Source organism: Haemaphysalis longicornis, unplaced genomic scaffold, assembly GCF_048455015.1.
Source record: "Haemaphysalis longicornis isolate Haplotype H1 unplaced genomic scaffold, Haemaphysalis longicornis Haplotype H1 scaffold_19, whole genome shotgun sequence".
Lineage (NCBI taxonomy): Eukaryota > Metazoa > Arthropoda > Arachnida > Ixodida > Ixodidae > Haemaphysalis > Haemaphysalis longicornis.
This window is the reverse complement of record NW_027526288.1, coordinates 1,999,243-2,017,682: the sequence shown is the minus strand read 5'-3', so window position 1 is coordinate 2,017,682 and position 18,440 is coordinate 1,999,243.

The window sequence follows — 18,440 nt, the reverse complement described above, 5'->3', positions numbered from 1 at the left end:
TTTTTCTCTTTGTATATGATGTAAGTTACTGGTAAGCAACTTGTGATGTAAGCTACTTGTGACACAACAATGACAATGGGTAAAATGGTGACATGCTTCCACTCCGAATGCGCTACTTTGAATTTACAGCATATCTGTATGCAGAATAGCATAGCAGAAGAGTCTAGATGAGAATAGATGAGCATAGATGATCATAGATGAGCATAGCATGCCCTTAAAAGGTGATGCCCCCACAGGATGCGAGATGGCATCCAATTATAGGGAGCACGTCTCTGCACAGCTCTGTCTACCCAGTTCACGGGGTGACGTCTGTGGCTGACCAAATTCTTTGTGTGTTCAAACAAACCCGCCACCAGAGCGAGGGTGAGACCAAGGCCATTCCGGAAAAAACAGAAAAAGATCCCGGTGATTCCCTACATACATGATGTAGCACATAGGCTAAAGAAAATAGGGAATGCCGCTGATGTGCAAGTAGTTTTTTTCAGCCCTTCGCCAACTGGCGGCCCTTTGCAAAAAGACCTACCTCCTGAAACAGGATCCCAACAAGTGCTCCAGCAAGCGCTCCATCAAGCACAAAACGAAGTTTGTCGCATGCACAACGTCGGTAGTCTATGTGATTCTGTTGTCATGCGGCAAAAAGTACGTCTGCCAGACGGGCAGGTGTCTGAACACAAGGCTCAGAGAACACAGTAACAACGTCCACAAAAGTGTGAGAGGGCACCTAGGCATACACTGCCGAGTCTGCAAGGGCACCACCGAGAAATGCACTCCGAAATTAGACGAATGCCAGGTCATTCAGCGTCATTGTGACCAGTGTACAAGGGAAATTGTGGAGGCTGCGGAAATCAGCAGGCTAGGCGAAGATTGTTTCAGCGCTCCTTCCATAGCCCTGTCCACAAAGGAACTTGAGTATCTACACATGCGTGAGGGAGCAATCTAGCTTGCCATCTCAATGTACACACAGGTGCTAAGTGCGGGCGGGCCGATAATCATATTGGGGTCTGTTCTGAATGTCATGTTTCCGGCAGATTTGATATAGATTACCTATCGTGTCGAATGTTTCATCGTGGGTGTTTGCATGCGTGCGTAAAAATATGGCTTGTTTCTCGTAATAAAAGTTCAGTTGGAAGTCAGCGCTTGTCCTTTGGGCCTCAGCTTATGTCTTTGTTTTCTGTTGCGCTGATTGGTAAGATGAATCACGAACTAACCCAATACTACACTCTGTATAGCAGAAGCATCTTCTTACTCATGTGAGATAAGCAGAATGGGCAGTGCTTATATAGATTCAAGATAACAATTCTCTTATCCAAGAATTTTCATTTGATCCACACCTGTACATGCATAGGAAAGTCTGAGAGGTGGCTTCTTTGATTTTCGTGCTGCATTTCATGTCTTTACTGAAATGGAAGCTCCTCATACTAATGAACAGTAGCTGCGAACATGTCATTACGCCGAAACACAGCTTATTCCTGAAACAAAAGTGAGATAATGAAATCGAAGTTGCAGTGATAGTAATCTTCTAGAATCTTTACAATCATAGACTTAAGGCAAATTAGAAGCGCGTTCCTGTTTCCATTTGATTCAGCGAGATTTTTGTGCGAAACAACAACTCAAAACACTCCTCCGGCGAAATGCAGGCGATGAAAACATACCAGCTGCAAATAACACAGTTAACAATAGAATATCAGCGCAACCGAGAATGAAAATAGAGAAGGTGACATAATAAATTACATCACGTAGCTAAGCTAAAGATCGTACAAATTCATGCTGAAAGAAAATTCAGCTTCGACTCGGCGAGTGCATCACAATTCGGGCGAAAATGCTTCCGCCCTGCTTGCACATGGGGCACAGGGCTCTACATAAGCTCTCAGGGAATGCAGGGCGCCACGTCGCGCTCTTTGCACTTCTCCTCGTACATAATTCTCCATGGCGTTAACGTCGTGTGCAATTGTATAAAGTGTATGCACTGCAGTAGTATGTACAACTTACTGGCGCAATCGATGAGAAATAAACAGGGGATTGTCGCCACCTGTCGCACTGGTGTAATAACGTGCGCCACAGACGCAAGAGGGGCGAAGCGGTAGAACGAGCAGCACTCCATGCTCGAGACAAAATGCTCGCATAGGATGACGATGACCGCTTTGTCTCCGAAGCCTTTAGAAGCGCCGATAAGTGGCGCAAACATTACAGATCCTACTGCCTATAGCAACGGCTGTTTCCCGGCAATGCCGAGTGCTCACCAAGCAGACAAAACGCCACAGCGACCGTCCTTGCTGAGCATGCTAAGAACACTGTACACAACACGCGAACAAAGTTTTGAGATACAATCGAACGCCACTAAAGTCACCCTCAGAGAGCATGACGACGCCAAGGGTAGACGCGCAAGGAAGGAAATCTGTAAGCTCGGAAGGAGACGCTCTGATTTGCTTCCGGAGCGCGGCATGGAAGAATGTGGAGGAACACGGCCGCGACGTCACGTGGGCACGGCGCCAGCATTGGCTGGAAGGGGTCCTTTGACGAGGAAAAGCAGCATTTTTCTCCACTCTCTCAAAGTATAGTTGTCTTCTGCTCATACGATTGATGTTTTTCTCTCGACAGCATCTAAAGAGCCTTTGAAGAGCAAAGCACTCTTTCCGGGCCCTCCACCATAACTTGCGTGTAAATGTTAAGTACGTCCATAACACCGGTGTAACTAAGACAGCAGATGGGCAGGAATGTGGCAAGCCCCTGCGTGGACGCCGTCGCCAAACGGCCCCGCAGGCCCGGCCGCCGCCACCACCGCAGCTGCAGTCACAGTATGCCTCCGCAGGCTCGGCCGCCGCGGCAGCCGCCGCAGCAGCCGCCGAATGCTTCCGCAGGCCATGCCGCCACCGTTGCAGCCGCGGCCGCCGTACGCCTCCGCAAGCTCGTCCGCCGCCGCCGCCGCCGCCACCGTAGCCGCCGTATGTTTCGCAGACACGGCCGCCGCAGCAGCCGCCGCCGCACGCCTCTGCAGGCCAGGCCGCCGCTGCCGCCGCCGCCGTATGTCTCCGCAAGCTCGGCCGCCGCCGTGGCCGCTGCCGCTGCCGCCGGAACGCCGAATGCTTCCGCAGGCCAGGCCGCCGCCGCCACAGCTGCATCCGCCGCATGCCTCCGCAAGCTCGGCCGCCGCTGCCGCCGCCGCCGCCGCCGCCGTATGCCTCCGCAGGCCAGGCCGCCGCATGCACGGCATTTAAACGTTTTGTGTGGCTCCTGTAGAGCCGTGCTGCGCGTGCGCACAGCTGCCGCGCCCGAGCTACCGCCGCCGCACGCTCCGCTGGTCTGCGCATTCCAGAGGAGCGACGTAATAGCCGAGGCATGTGCACTGGCGCCGGCGCGTGCCCAGCTATGCGCGAAGTTTGACGCTGCGGCGGTGCCTCTTGAGACCGTTTCTCGTTTTGTGGTCATGCGGAGAGGTATCAGTGGTGACTAAAAATGTTTAGTCATGCACGTGTGCGTGGTGTCGCACGCGGTACACTAAGGGCTGGAAGTTTCTAAGTCTAAGCTGCAGTATTTTCCTCAGCAGCGCGACATCGCTCTCACCCGTACGTTCCGACACGCGCCTAAGCGCACGTGAATGCATGTTGACGCGCCAGAACCTATAGTCCGATGCGCGGCTGCATCGTTTATGCCACATCTGGAGTGCAGTGAACAGGAAAACAAACAAAGGCGAACAGGAAAACAAACACCCACAAACGCCGCACAAGGCACTGAAACCTTTGCACTTTCGAGGAAGCCTGGGAAACTCTGGCCAGGGCGTCTCTTTCTCATTAGCGACGTGCAGCCCCGTTTGCAGGGTCATAAAACGCCACGGGGAGTCTCTCGACGGCCTCGCGCTCGTCCAGCCCTGAGCGCACTGTAGAGTGTTCGATTCACAAGTCGCAGTTGCTTGCCACCATTGTGCGCTTTAGAGACCCCTGGCCGTATTTGGGACCATGCGTTTGGACCCCTGGTCCAGAGGCTTCATCGAGCTGTCCACAGTGCTCGAACGAGGTCGAGGAAGTAATACATTTCATGCCCCTCCACACATACGACGATCCCAACAACGGTGGCCCCCGGCTGCCCTCACACCAGCCCGCATCTTCGCCGGCAGACGTTTGACCACACTGCCACTGCACGAAAAAATGTCCTTGGAAAGCCTCGTGACCTCGGGTCGAGGGCTGTGGCCGAAACGAAAACAGTAGCTGCACCTGCTTCTGAATGTTGGGTGCAAGGTTGGGTGCAAAGTAGGACACAATGTTGGGTGCAAACGTCGCTTCGGCAATGGCTCTAATTGGTTCGCGTCTCCGATCAGAAGTACGAAATAAAAAGTTTACGAAGCGCATCTTAAAGCAAAGCTTTTTACCTCTACCCCGCGAGAGTTCTTTCGCGACCGTTGGTGTCACCAGAAAACTCCCGCGAACAAATAGAAGAATTTGTAGGTTGCCGATGAAGCGGTGCGGCCGAGCCCACGTTTATTACGGTTGCGCTGGCTGCGCCATGGTCGGAACGAAGCGAGTAGAAAAGAGGGGGCCGTTCCAGAGGTGTGCCGAGTGCTCACTGTCTTCCCTGTGCCAGCTGGCCAATCTGTTGATGATGATGGTGGCGCTTAAGAAGATGATGATGGGGGCGCTACAGGGCTCCCCCCTTAGCGTGAAGAGCGGTAAAGTGAGAAATGTAAATAACAATGCAGGAAAATACACCATGCACTATGTACAGTTATGTACAATTTGTCCGTAGTCAGGAAGAGTCCTTGGGCAGTCAGTGGTCAAGTGGCAGTAAGTTGACTAACGGCACGGTCTATGTCATCGGTGAGGTAGCGTCCGGGATGTGGGGAAACCTCTGGTGGACGAGGCTGGGAGTGCGGCCGCGGACGCCTTGCGGGGTGCGAAGCGGCTGCTGCAATTGATGGTGGCGCGACCGGCAGGCGTAACTGGAAGGACAGCGACAAGGTGAAGCGTGGTGCGGCAGAATGACGACCGGAGTGGCTTGACTGTGCTGTGGTGTGAGCTCTGTGGATGTGTCGCTGTCTGGGCCACTTGCGCACGCACCGTGAGAGACGGAGCAGCGCAGGGCGCCAACGACAAGCGTCTCTCGAACCACCAGTGTGTCGGATTTCTGACGTGCAGTGCACTCGCGCTGGTTTCATCCGGGGTTGGAGAGCAGAGCGCCTGTGACACCGTAAACCGAATACGCTCCTGTAGCAGGAAATCGGTCGAGGTGGGGTGACCATTTCGTGGCGCGTCTGACTGCATAGGAACGAAACATTCTTTCGGCGACGTTTGTTGGCACGTTTGTCCCGCAATTGTTTCTCCGGTGTCTTCATCATAGCCAGGGTGTCAGGACTGTCGGGGGCAGTCTGATCAGCTTCGAGTGTCAGTTGCACATCCGAGGATCTCGAGCTGTTTACTGCTGGAAGCTGTTTCACCGGTGACGGGGAAGAGGTCTCGCGTGTGCGGGGAGGAAAAGGGTCTGAAAGATCCTTCTCACCCGTGCCGTGTGACGAAGGCGGTGAAGTTTCCCAGTTGTTAGCGGCAAAGCAGTCAACACCCGGGTGGGTTTGTGCAGCAGACGCAACAACGTGTGGGACTGCGCCATGGTGTTGCGTCGAGTTGGCTAAGTGGAACGCCAATTCGGAAGTGCCGCAAGTCGTAGTCGGGGCTCGCGCTTGTTGGTCAGGTGAGGGTGGACCTGCCGGTGACGTGTAATCCACGGATGCCGTTGGAAGGCGTGGTGGTGTGGACAAAGGCGTTCCTATACCGTGGTGGTTTAGGACAGCGGCTTTCAAGTCGTCATACGCACCGAGTCCTGGGGTCGGCAGCTGGATCTGCTCAATGAGGTCAGCAGGTAGCTGCTGTAGGGTGACGTGGTACCTGATTTCCGGGGACCAGATGTCATTTACATAAAAATGGCTCTCCAGAATGACGAATCATGCAGAGTGGGTTGTGATGGCGCCAAACGGAATCAGCAAGGGAAGGTCTGGGAAGGCGGGAAACGTTCTTCGGGTGCCGTCGACCGCGTTGTCGGTGGGGAAGCAGCGTTGCGAAACCATGGCGAAGCCGCTTGTCCGGGCCACCAAATTGTAGGCGGCCGATGAAGCGGTGCGGCCGAGCCCACGTTTATTACGGTTGCGCTGGCTGTGCCATGGTCGGAACGAAGCGAGTAGAAAAGAGGGGGCCGTTCCAGAGGTGTGCCGAGTGCTGAGTGTCTTCCCTGTGCCAGCTGGCCAATCTGCTGATGATGATGGTGGCGCTTAAGAAGATGATGATGGTGGCGCTACAAATTTACTGCAATGCCAGGAACCGAACCTTGAACTAACACAGTAAGAAAGCAAGAGCCCGTTGACTTACCGATTTAGCTGCGAGCCCACGTGCAGACGGGGAAGACAAGTGGCGCACTCACCAAGCACATCTACGGGTTTAACCCCTGCATTCTCGCTAAATGCCACGCGATAACGATTAAAGGAAGCTCACCCCACCCATGGCTTCTTACTTCCTGTATGCCAACGGGCCTGTGGCTTCCAGTGTTCACGTAAAAAAATCTCAGCTCCTTGTCGTCCGCCCTCACGCCAGACGATACCTCAAGGAACACATTAAAATACTCCTTGATGGCCAGGCCATCACTCCGAGCCCCAGCATCAAGATCCTGGGCCTACATCTTCAGACCAACACCAAGAGTGACGTATCGTTGCTGCGTCTCAAACACAGCATCAATAAATCATACACATGATCAGGCGAGTTGCCAGCAAGAAGCGAAGCCTCAAGAAATTCGATACCATTCCATTAGTTAAAGCTTTTGCCCTCTCGAGAATCACTTACGTCGGCCCCCTGTCTTCTTCTCGGCAATGAGGACATAAAGATGCTTTATATAATGTTTAGAAAGGTGGTTCAGCAAGCCATTCGTTTTCCCATGAGTGCGTCCACACCGAGGCTGCTTAGCACAGGGCTCTGCAACACTGTGGAAGAGCTGATCGAGGACCATCTTTCTATCCAGAAGCTACGAATAAGCAGAACTGGGGCAAGTCATCGCATCTTTCAACAGATTGACTGAGCAGCACCGAAGGCCACTCCGCTTTATGTACTCCTGGACTTTCGGCGAAAAGAAATAAAGATGCTCCCTACCCCTCAGACGACGAGGGTCGCCGACAATCACGCGGGGCAAGCGCTTAACACCACCCGCGGTGGGGATCATGCAGTTTTATACACAGACGCCTCCCAACCCCGAGGGCAGCAGTACGCCATCATCATGGCTACCTCCAGAACCAACCTCCTTGCTTGTGCATCACTCAAGACCCAAGACATGTCGGAAGCGGCTGAGGGAGACATCGCCTTAGCTTTCACTCAACCAGGGGTTCGTAAGGTAGTCACCAATTCCCCACAAGCCTACCGAATTACCTGTCGGGTTTGGTATCCCGGCCTGCACTGCATGTGCTAAAAAACCACTTCTAAAATGGTTCTATTCAGCTCATCTGAACACCCGCTCACGCTTCCATGGAGGTCAACAAATACGCCAACCAAGCCTGCACTTTTACCCCACGTGCTATGGAGCTGCACGAGGACAGCCAACCGCTCGTCTCGTTCAGGGACATAACCCAGAATTATCCCCTTCTGAGATAGACCCTACCTTTTCCTTACCCTGCGCTTTCTATAGAACAACAATCTACCCCACGGCTGATACAATACGACTCCTTCCCACACCCGACGCGTCTTCACTTAATGCACCCGAATTGCTACTACGATGAATGTAAATTTTGCTCAGAAGTAGGAACACTCTGCCACTTAGTGGGGGTGTGCGACTTTAGGCCTGAACCCGCCATTGTGGTTCAGTGGCTAAGGCGTTTGGTTGCGGAGCAGGAGGCCGCGGGCTCGATTTCCGGCCGCGGCGGCCGCTTTTCTGATGGAAGCGAAAAGCAAAAACGCCCGTGTGTACTAGATTTCGGCGCACATAAAGACCCCCAGGCGGTCGAAATTAATCCGGAGCCTTCCACTACGGCGCGCATCATCGCCTGCGTTGCCGGGGTGCGTTAAACCCCCCAAATCAATCAAACTTGAGCCCTGAGAACCCTCCTCTCTTTCCGTCAACTACTGAACAAAAGCAACTGAACATGCTGCTGTCCAGACACTCTCTGCCTACCCAGCTTCAGCATGCGGACAGATCACAGGCGGTGCGCACTGAATGTGGGCTACAACGAGGAAGAAACCGCTCCTCTGGGCCACACTCTGTGCCGTTCAAAAATCTCAATAGGCGTATTTCCTCCTCCCACTCCCTCTCTGCCGGTGATCTTGTCGTCTCCCTCCGCGACGGCAGAGACGGCGAAGTGAGATCGTCTGAGAGCGTGTTTGAGCTTTAATTTTATAAAACAAAGTTGCCACTCATGTGCTACACCAATACGACTCAACCATCCACTGTTCATGCTTCATGCATTAATTTAACCTTAGCAAGAACATCTCTTTGAAGTAATAGAGGGTGTGGCTAAGTGCATTTCACTTCTCTCTGGTTTCGCTATTTGTAGCGCGACGTGAGTGAATCTAATTGACGTCGCTTAGGTAATCGTTGTGGTTGCATTGACAGCTTTGCTTTCCAACCACATTCGCAGAGTGGATTGGCTCTAACTTTTTTTTAAGTTGGCACATCCTTTTCGCACCAAGACCAAATCGCCCGGAGAAATAGTCGGAATACTCCTGTTGTGGCGCCTGTCGAAGAAACGATTCATTGTCTCCCTATACTTTATTTCACCCTCGACTGTCCTTTTCGTTTCTTGAAGTTTAACCCTTGTCGTCAGACCAAGGATCTCGTCAGCGGGCAGGTATGATGGCTTACCAAAGGCTGCATACTGAGGGCTGCACCCCAGCGCACTTGTGTGCGACCGGTTGTGATGCGTGACCGCCGCCTCCAGACAGCACTTCCAACCCCCGGGAAAGTTTGGGTAGAAGTGGATGTACTGTTTAATATCTCTTATGGCCCGTTCTGCAAGACCATTAGCCGCCGGGTGATATAATAATGCCTTTATTTCCAACCACAATGATGTAGGAAAAGAGGGGAAAAAAAGATAATCTGGTTAGCTTGACGGCGCTCCCTCCTCCTCGAATATTAGATAGATAATTCAAGCGACACACAGCACAGCACAAAGCGCAAAAAAGGAAGTAGCAAAAAACAAAACAAAAAAAGCAATGGCGCTGTATTTACAGGCGTTCAGAAAAAAAGAAACTGAAAAGGAAAAGAAAATGGAAATCGGCCACAACATTCACAATCGGGTTCTTTAACACTGGAAGAACTAGCAGGCTAGTAAAACTGCAAATCAAAATATAAAATAAACAAACAACAAAAAACACCTTAAAAAACTCCATTTTACACCGCAACGTATGAATGACACGAACAGTTCAAAACTAGAACTAAACATAAACAAAAAAACACTTTTTTCTTGGCAACACGGCGTTGACAGTAGACCAGCGCACGGTTTAGAAATATACAAACAACATTTGCAACATTAAAAAGGCTTTTTACACAGAATAGCAGTTTTGACAGTGAGATAGCAAAAAGGAACAAACCATGGATTGCACTCAATACAACAAAACAGAAATAGAGAACAGCCACGATTAGCTTTCGTTACGGCTGCAAATAAACACTCGTAAATCCCCTTTCTTCACAGTATCCAACTCTACATTTGAATTCATGCAAAAGTTTAACATCTCCGGAATTTTATGTCTCAACATTTGTTGTCCGTAATTTGTTCTAAAAGAGGGAATGTTCCAAACACCATGGCTGCGTGTTGCGTATATCGTGGGTCGTTTCAGTAAAGCGGCAAACTGTGAAAGAAATTACTGGGGTTTTTTATTGCCATTTTATAGGTCGTGCACATACAATAGGCATAAATATTATAGGCAGTCATTATGTCGTATTTTCGAAATAAAAAATGCGAAGGATAATCATACGAGACGTTTGCTACGGTTCTTAACATTTTTTTCTGTAAGACATGTAATTTGTGTGGATTGACAGCCCCTGTATGTCCCCAGATTAAGCAGCAGTAATTTAGGTGCGAAGCAAACAGGGAGTTATAAATAAGAAGCTTCACTCGAATAGGAAGGATCTGTTTGCTAACAAAAGTAAGGCCAGTAATGCGACATAACTTCGATGCGACATACTCTAGGTGCTCGTTCTATTTCATGCTCTCCAAGAAAATTACACCCAGTGTTTTAAAAGATCTGACTATTTCTATGTTCGCGCCACAGAGCTCAAAATTCATAACGCGGTTAAATTCTGTATTCTTAGTGTGAAACACAAATGCTTTAGTTTTATTGGTATTTATTTTCATTCCATTGAAATCTGCCCATTTTTCTAGTTCTACAAGACTTTTATTTGCTTTCAATTCTAGTTCATTTGCCGATGAAGTGGAAAATAGCAAAGTGGTGTCATCCGCATAAATGACAAATTTCGCTTGGTTATCGTGCTGTGGGATATCGTTTACAAAAATATTAAATCAAAATGGGCCTAATATGCTGCCTTGTGGCACACCTGATAGGATAGGATTCACGGCGGACGTGTGCTCATTTATCTGAACGAACTGCATTCGGCTGCTTAAATAAGATATTAAAAGGATCAAAGGCGGTCCCCGGAAGCCGTAGTGTTCTAACTTTTTCAGTAAGATTGAGTGATCCAGATAGTGGAAAGCTTTTGTAAAAGATATTTGACGAGAATGTAAAGTTGGGCTTGTTGGTGATGCATTTTTGTAGGCAAAGCGCGAGGCAGACACAGGACGAAGAAGAGATGGGACGAAGACGAGCGCAAACTTCCAACAAAGTTTATTTCGAGAAGCAAACGAATATATACCCCGAGCCAAAACAGTGACAAAATACACAGAATCATCTAGAGATAACACACTTGCCATGCGCGAACATTCTATAGCCTCAGGAATGGCAACTCTGTATCACAAATATCGAGGGAGGGGGTGCTGACACATTTCGGCCCCACTCTACAAATCTTTTCCGCTTCAATGATTTAGCGCGTAAGACTGCTTTTGCTTTTCCCTATCACAAAGGTTTTTTTTGAAAATCCGCTTAAAACCCTTTAAAACACACGTGCTGCAGTGCTGTGCGAGGAAACCATCGCGACCATTCATTACATTGCGTGCGTGTTCGCGGAGCCTATCATTTAAACAGCGACCGGTCTGTCCTACATATTGCTTACCACATAAGAGAGGGATCTGGCACACCACATTTCCTGCACACGAAACGAAGAGATTTTTGTGCTTCTTGGAACATCCTCTGTTTACTTTTGCGTCAGAAGATTTCATCTTGAATAAGGTGGCCAAATTTTTCGGCGCTGAAAAGACTACTTTTACACTAGCACTTGCTCCGATTTTTTTTAGGTTGTGTGATACGCCATGAATATACAGAACCACGGCGAGTTTAGGCTGGAGTAATGACGTTTCTTGTAGAAGAGATTGTTTTGACATATGCTTCTTGACCAAAGCTTCCGCTACCGATATCCGTATGTGCGTGGGATAACCATAATTCGAGAGCCTCAAAGACTGTTCGTTGAAACTATAGACCATTAGGTGGGGGCACGACTTATGTAGGGCATTGCGGAAGCAGAGGTTCATAATGCCTCTTTTAACAAGTTTTGAGTGAGCTGAATGGAATGGGAGAAGAGTTTTACTGCTTCTAGACTGGTACGCCCAGCAGGTGCGGTTCTGGTGAAAGGTGAAAGCTATGTCTAAAAATCGTAGAGTGTTGTTAGATGGCAACTCATGGGTTAGAGAGAGAGGTTTAAAACATTCTCTGATAAAATTGAGAGTGAAAAGAGCATGTGATTCGCAGGAGCAAGGCTCACAGTCAAGAAAAACCAAATAGTCGTCAACAAATCTAATAGTGCGAAATACATGCTTGTCATTGCGGTCAAGGGAAACGGTTCTGTCAAGTTTGGCTAAAAACAGGTCGCTTAAAATTGGAGCAACGCAGGAACCTATACAAATTCCATCCTTTTGGAGGTAGGGCTTTCCATTCCACTGGATAAATGTTGCTCGCAAATAAACGGATAAAAGTTCCAAGAAACCCCCGGCCGACACACCGACATTGTTTTGGAAGGCAATGCACTCACAATTGTCAATGCATTCTTCAATACAACTAAGAAGCAAGTCATGAGGGATCGAATAATACAAGTCTTTTACATCGATAGAAAATGCGTACATGCTTTGACGAAAACGCGGGGAAACAAAACCAAGAACCTCATCGGAATTTTTGACAACAAAAGGATCGTCTACTGTCAAAAGGCCAAGCTTACTTTGTAAGAACAATGCGACGCACTTCTGCCAAGTGCCATTTCCTGAAATGATTACTCGAAATGGTTTCTCTGGCTTTTGGGTTTTAGCACTAAAGAAAACTTCTAGAAAGTCTTTTTTAGAGTTAGCCATGCTGCTAACCAGTTTACTGAGGTTAAGCTTCTCGCACAGTTTTTTCGCCTCAGCTTTTACCTTCGAAATTACTACATTCATATCACATTTGAAAACGGAAGAAACAGCTGCACTTGCTCGTGAATTGAAAAGGGTAGTGGACAGAACTGCAAACCCCCCATCCTTGTCGGCGGAGACCACGGTGAGGGCATTATCCTTGAGGTAGGCCGCGACTTTTTTCAGCGGTAGCCTGGAGTGGTGCTGCTTCGAACGGAGAAGATAATCGACACCCGCGGAAACACAGCCGCCTTGCTCAGAGTCCGAAGCCCTCCAAGAAATTTCACGCACCAGGGATAGCCTTTCAGGAGCCGAAAGCATACGCTCAACCGCGAACTTTGGTGTCAAGTGAGAGTGCCTCTGTCAGGTATGCTGGCATGTTTACAGACTCGAGCATGCGAACACCGCACTTGCCTTTTTCGTCTTGCTTTGTCCTTGCTTTGCTGGCAGTCCTCAGACGCGCCAATTCGCAGGTCCAGATGGCTTCTGTTGTCTGGTCAGTGAAGCGCTGATATTCGCGAAGCTGTCTTCTGCCAACGGAGACGTCCATGTTGTCGAGTACTTGAGCCGATAGCCACTGCCTAAGCAGCCTTGCTTGTCGCCTGCACTCTGACCTCAGGATCTTGCACACTCTTGTGCCGTGGCCGACCGATGGGATGAACCCACCAAAGATACGCGAAGCATCTTCAGGTAGTATATTGTTCCGCATGCAGAAAGTCAACCTTCGCGCACGGCAAGTGGTCAAGGCGATCAGCGCGACGGTCGCACAAGGATTTTGAAGAGAACACATAAAAGGGCCCGTTGTACTAGAAAGATATGTGACGAGAGTGTAAAGTTGGGCTTGTTGGTGATGCATTCTTGTAGGCAAAGCGCGATGCAGAAACAGGACGAGAAACACAGGACGAGAGACTCAGGACGAGTGTCTGCATTGCGCTTTGCCTACAAGAACTTTTGTAAAACCCACGTATATACCAACAGCCAACTTTCTTTCTTCGAAAGCGTTCAAAATAAATTCTTTTTGCTGTAAGAGTGCAAGCTCTGTTGTGCGGCGCTTCCTGAAACCGAACTGAGCGTCGGTCAGCAACTTCAGCTTATCGCAGAAGTGCGACATTCTAGATAAAATTACCTTTTTCCAGTCCTTTTGAAAATACAGGCAGTATTGACACTGGCCTGTAGTTTCCGAAATCGTTCCTGTCGCGTTTCTTGAACACAATACTGACCCTGGCGAGTTGCATATGTTGCGGGAAAACACCTTGGGATAGTCAAAGGTTAAATATATGTGTTGGGATCGGTAGTATAAGATCTGACACAAGCTTTACGGGTTTTACTTTAATTACATAGTCATTGCAGCTTCCGCTGTTGTTCAATTCTAGAAAAACTGATTTCACCTCGTTATCGTCTACCTGGCGCAAGAAAAATGTCTCATCACTCTTGAATTTGAAAGTATTCAATGCATTGTTACTAATACCTCCTTTTACTAAATCGACAAAATATTCATTCAAAGAGTTGGCAAGACAACCACCTGTCAGCTCGTTTCCATCTTTATTAATCTCTGTTACTGAATTGAAATTTAGAGCACGGTTTAAAACTGCGTTCAGTTTTGCCATGTAACATCCGTCATCTTTGACGTAAGGTTAAAGTATTCGCAAAAGTAATTTTTTCTTGCTGCTTTCAGTTCTTTTGTGACTTTATTACGGAAAGACATGGAAATCTTAAGCTCTTTCAGATCGCGAGATTTAATAAACTTTTTATAAAGTTTATCTTTCGTTTCAATTTTATTAAGCAGCTCAGGAGTGATCCAGGGTTTGCGGATCTTACCAGATGGCCGAAGGGGTTTGAATAGAACACACTCCTTGTACAGAGCTAAACAAATTAGCGCCAATCCACACTGTGAATGTGGTTGGAAAGCAAAGCTGTAAACTGCACCCACAACGATTACCCATGCGACGTCACTTAAATTCACTCACGTCGCTCTACATATAGTGAAACCAGAGAGAAGTGGAATGCACTTAACCACACCCTCTATTACTGTATGAGACATTCTTGGTAAGGTTAAATTACTGCACGATGCATGAACGATGGTTGGTTGAGTTGTGTGGTGTAGCACATGAGTAGAAACTCATTTTTTAAGAAATTATAGCTCAAACCCGGTGTTAGGCGATCTCACTTCTCAGTCTCTGCCTTCGCGGACGGAGGTGATCAGATCGGCTGCAGAGATGGGGGAGGAGCAAGAGAGGAGGGAGAGCATGAGTAAATACTTAAATTCAGATTTCTGAACGGCACAGAGTGCCGCCCAGTGGAGTGATTCCTTCTTCACTGTAGCGCATATTCAGTCCGCGCCGTTGTGCTCTGCCCACCAGCTGAAACTGGGTAGGCAAAGAGGGGCTGGACAGCAGCACCTCACATTGCTCTTGTTCGGTGGTTGACGGAAAGAAAGGAGGGTGCTCAGGGCTAAGTCACACACCCCGAATTTGTGGCAGAGTGTTCCTACTTCTGAGCAAAATTTACATTCAGCGTCGTAGCGACTGGGGTTCATTAAATGAAGGCGCGTTGGGTGTGGGAAGGAGCCGGATTGTACGAGCCGTAGGGTAGTTTGTTTTTCTATGGAGAGGTCAGGGTAAGGCGAAGGTAGGGTCTGTCTCAGAAGGCGATAATGCTGGGTTGTGTCCCTGAACGAGAGAAGCGGGTTACTGTCCTCGTGCAGCTCCTTAGGAGTGGGGATGGTAAAAGTGCAGGCTGGGTGGTCGTATTCTTTGCCCCCTATGGAAGCGTTAGCGGGTGTCCAGATGAGCTGAATGGAACCGTTTTGTGAGTGGTTTTTAGCACGCGCAGTGCAGGTCGGGACACCAAAACCGACTGGTTATTCTGGTAGGCTCGTTGCGAATCGGTTACTACCTTACGAACCCCTGTTAGTGTGAGAGCCAAGGCGATGGCTGCCTTTTCTGCTGCCGTCATTTCTTCGGTGTCTAGAGAGGCACCCGCAAGAAGGTTGGTTCTGGAGGTAGCCTCAATGATGGCGTACTGCTGGCCTCGATGTTGGGAGGCCTATGTGTAGATAATGACATGATGCCCACCGAGGCTGGTGTTGAGCGCTTGAGCCCGTGCTTGTCGGTGACCTTCGTCGTGTGAGGGGTTTATATTTCAAAGCAAAGGGAGCATATTTAGTTCTTGTCGCCAAACGTCCAGGACTATATCAAGCGGATTGGCATTATGTGCTGCCCAGCTAATCTGGAGAAGGATGCGGCGACCCGCCGCAGTTCTGCTGATTCGGTGCTTCTGCACACAGATGGCCCTCTAACCGCTCTTCCACCGTGTTGTAGAGCCCCGGGCTAAGCAGCCTTTCGGTGGACGCACTCATGGGAAGGCCAATGGCTTGCTCAACCACCTTTCTAATCATTATATAAAGCATCTTAAGTCCTCCTTGCCATGAAGAAGGCGTAAGTGATTCGTAAGTTGAAGACGTAAGTTGACGTAAGTAATTCGCAAGAGGACAAAAGCTTGAGGTAATCGAAAGGTATCAGATTCCTTGAGGCCTCGCTTCTTGGTGTCAACTTGCCTGATCGTGTGTATGATTTTATTGATAGTGTGTTTGAGGCGCTGCAAGGATTTGTCACTCTTGGTGTTGGTCTGAAGATGTAAGCGCAGGATCATGATGCTGGGGCTTGGACTATGGCCTGGGCCATCAAGGGGTATTTCAATGTGTTCCTTGAGGTGTCGTTTGTCGTGAGGGCGGACGACAAGAAGCTGATAATTTTTACGTGTGTACTGGAAGCCACAGGCTTTAGCACACTGGCGTACTAGAAGTGACATGCTATGGGTTGGTGTGGAGCTTCCTTTAATCGCTATCGCGTGGCATTCAGCGAGAATGCAGGGGTTAAACCCGTAGATGTGCTTGCTGAGTGCACCCCTTTTCTTCCCTATGTCCGCATGGGCTCGTAGCTAAGTCGGTAAGATAACGGGCTTTTGCTATGTTACCCTGTTAGTTCCAGGTTTGATTCCTCGTGGTGCAGTAAATTCTTTATTTGTTCGCGGGAGTTTTCTGGTGACACCAACGGTCGCGAAAGAATCCTTGGGGGGTAGAGGTAAAAAACTTTGCTTTTGAGAAGTATCAAGGAAGGAAATGTAAGCGCGTTCCGCGTCCGCTGTATTAAACTCATGTCGCCGGTCGCAAATACGCACCTTATCTCGAAAAGCGCACAGATTATTATCCGTTACTACTTGATACGATATTGGTGGCACAGTTTCTTTTTTAAAGTTGTTTGATAAAGGCATAAGTAGATGCCATTGTAATCCCTTATGTCGCTGATAATTACACCCGATTTTAGGTTTTTTTTGAATTCACATTTGTAACGAATAAGTTAAGTAAGGTAGCGGTTGTGCCGGTTAAACGTGTAGGAGCCACAGTTACGTTTCTACATCCAAGCGACTGTATAAGATGTTCGAACTCATTTTTCATTGGAGCATCAACGAGCATATTGATATTAAAATCACCGCCTAAAACAACATCACATCGCATTTCGTTTGCATAGGCTAGCAAAGATTCGACAAAAATATAAAAATTTGGCAGGTTGCCATCAGGTACCCGATACACGACGGAAGTGATGATGTTATTTGATACTGATTGATTTGATTGTAGGGTTTGACGCGCCGACGCAACGCAGGCGATCAGGCGCGCCGTTGTGGAGGGCTCCGGATTAATTTTGACCACCTGGGGATCTTTAACGTGCGCCGAAATCTCGTACACACGATCATTTTGGCTTTTCGCCTCCATCGGAAAAGCGGCCGCCGCGGCCGGGAATCGAACCCGCGACCACGTGCTCAGCAGCGCAACGCCTTAGCCACTGAGCCACCGCGGCGGGTTTTATTTGATACTAGGGTTAGGAATTCATAGTCTTGATTCTGACAAAAGTATTGCTATAGTATTTTGCACGAGATATGTTTCCGCACCATCAATGATGCACCTCCCCCGCGGCCACTGGATCTATTCTGTATGAAATTGTCGTGCGTTGGCAAACTAGGCACATTGGTACTGTCAACGTACCAAGTTTCAGTTAATAAAATTAGATAAATACTACATGAAATTCATTGAAGAGCACTTCTAGTTCTGCGGTTTTATTTTTAGCTGATCGGGTGTTCAAGAAAAAGAAAGTTAACGAATGTGGTAGTTCCTTTCGGCAAGCATTTTGAAAATGGCTTGGCAGTATGTAGTCACTGTCTATTTTACTGGAAAACACTGCCAAAGACGCATGCGCGGAGTCTTAAGCTAGCGAATATAGATCCCGCTCATTGCGTACAATGAAAGCATTATCACTGTCTCCGCGTTTCACAAGTATTCTGTTGTTCCTGTGCTAGGCATATCGGTAGCCGTTGTTCTGACCCCAGGCCTTTGTCGCTGCAAGCAAATGCCGGCTTCTCTTAGTCAACGTTTCTAAAATGAAGAAATTTATTTTAATTGATTCAGTTCAGTCTTTTTTTTAGAAACGAGTCCTTCAAAGTGTGATTTGAAAATTGAACGATAATGCCTGGAATCCTATCTCTACCTGCCGGTAGCCTGTGCACAGAGACGTCACTAGAAGTGAGATGAGGAACGTTGATTTTTGTAGCGACTTCGTTTACCTTCGCCAACAAGAACGCACCCTCGTCGACAGGAAATCCATGAAATTCCAAGTTTAACTTCCTACTTTGCCATTTCAGGTCATCAATGTCTTGCGCAATCTGTTCAGCCTCGCATGCGTGCTCTCGCATTCCAATTCCTGTCACCCTCTTTTTAAAGCAAAGCTTTTTACCTCTACCCCCCAAGGGTTCTTTCGCGACCGTTGGTGTAACCAGAAAACTCCAGCGAACAAACAAAAGAATTTACCGGCACCGCCGGGAATCGAACCTGCAACTAATAGACTAACAAAGCGAGAGCCCGTTGTCTTACCTATTTAGCTACGAGCCCACGCAAAGACGGTGAAGACAGGTGGTGTACTCACCAAGCACATCTACGGGTTTACCC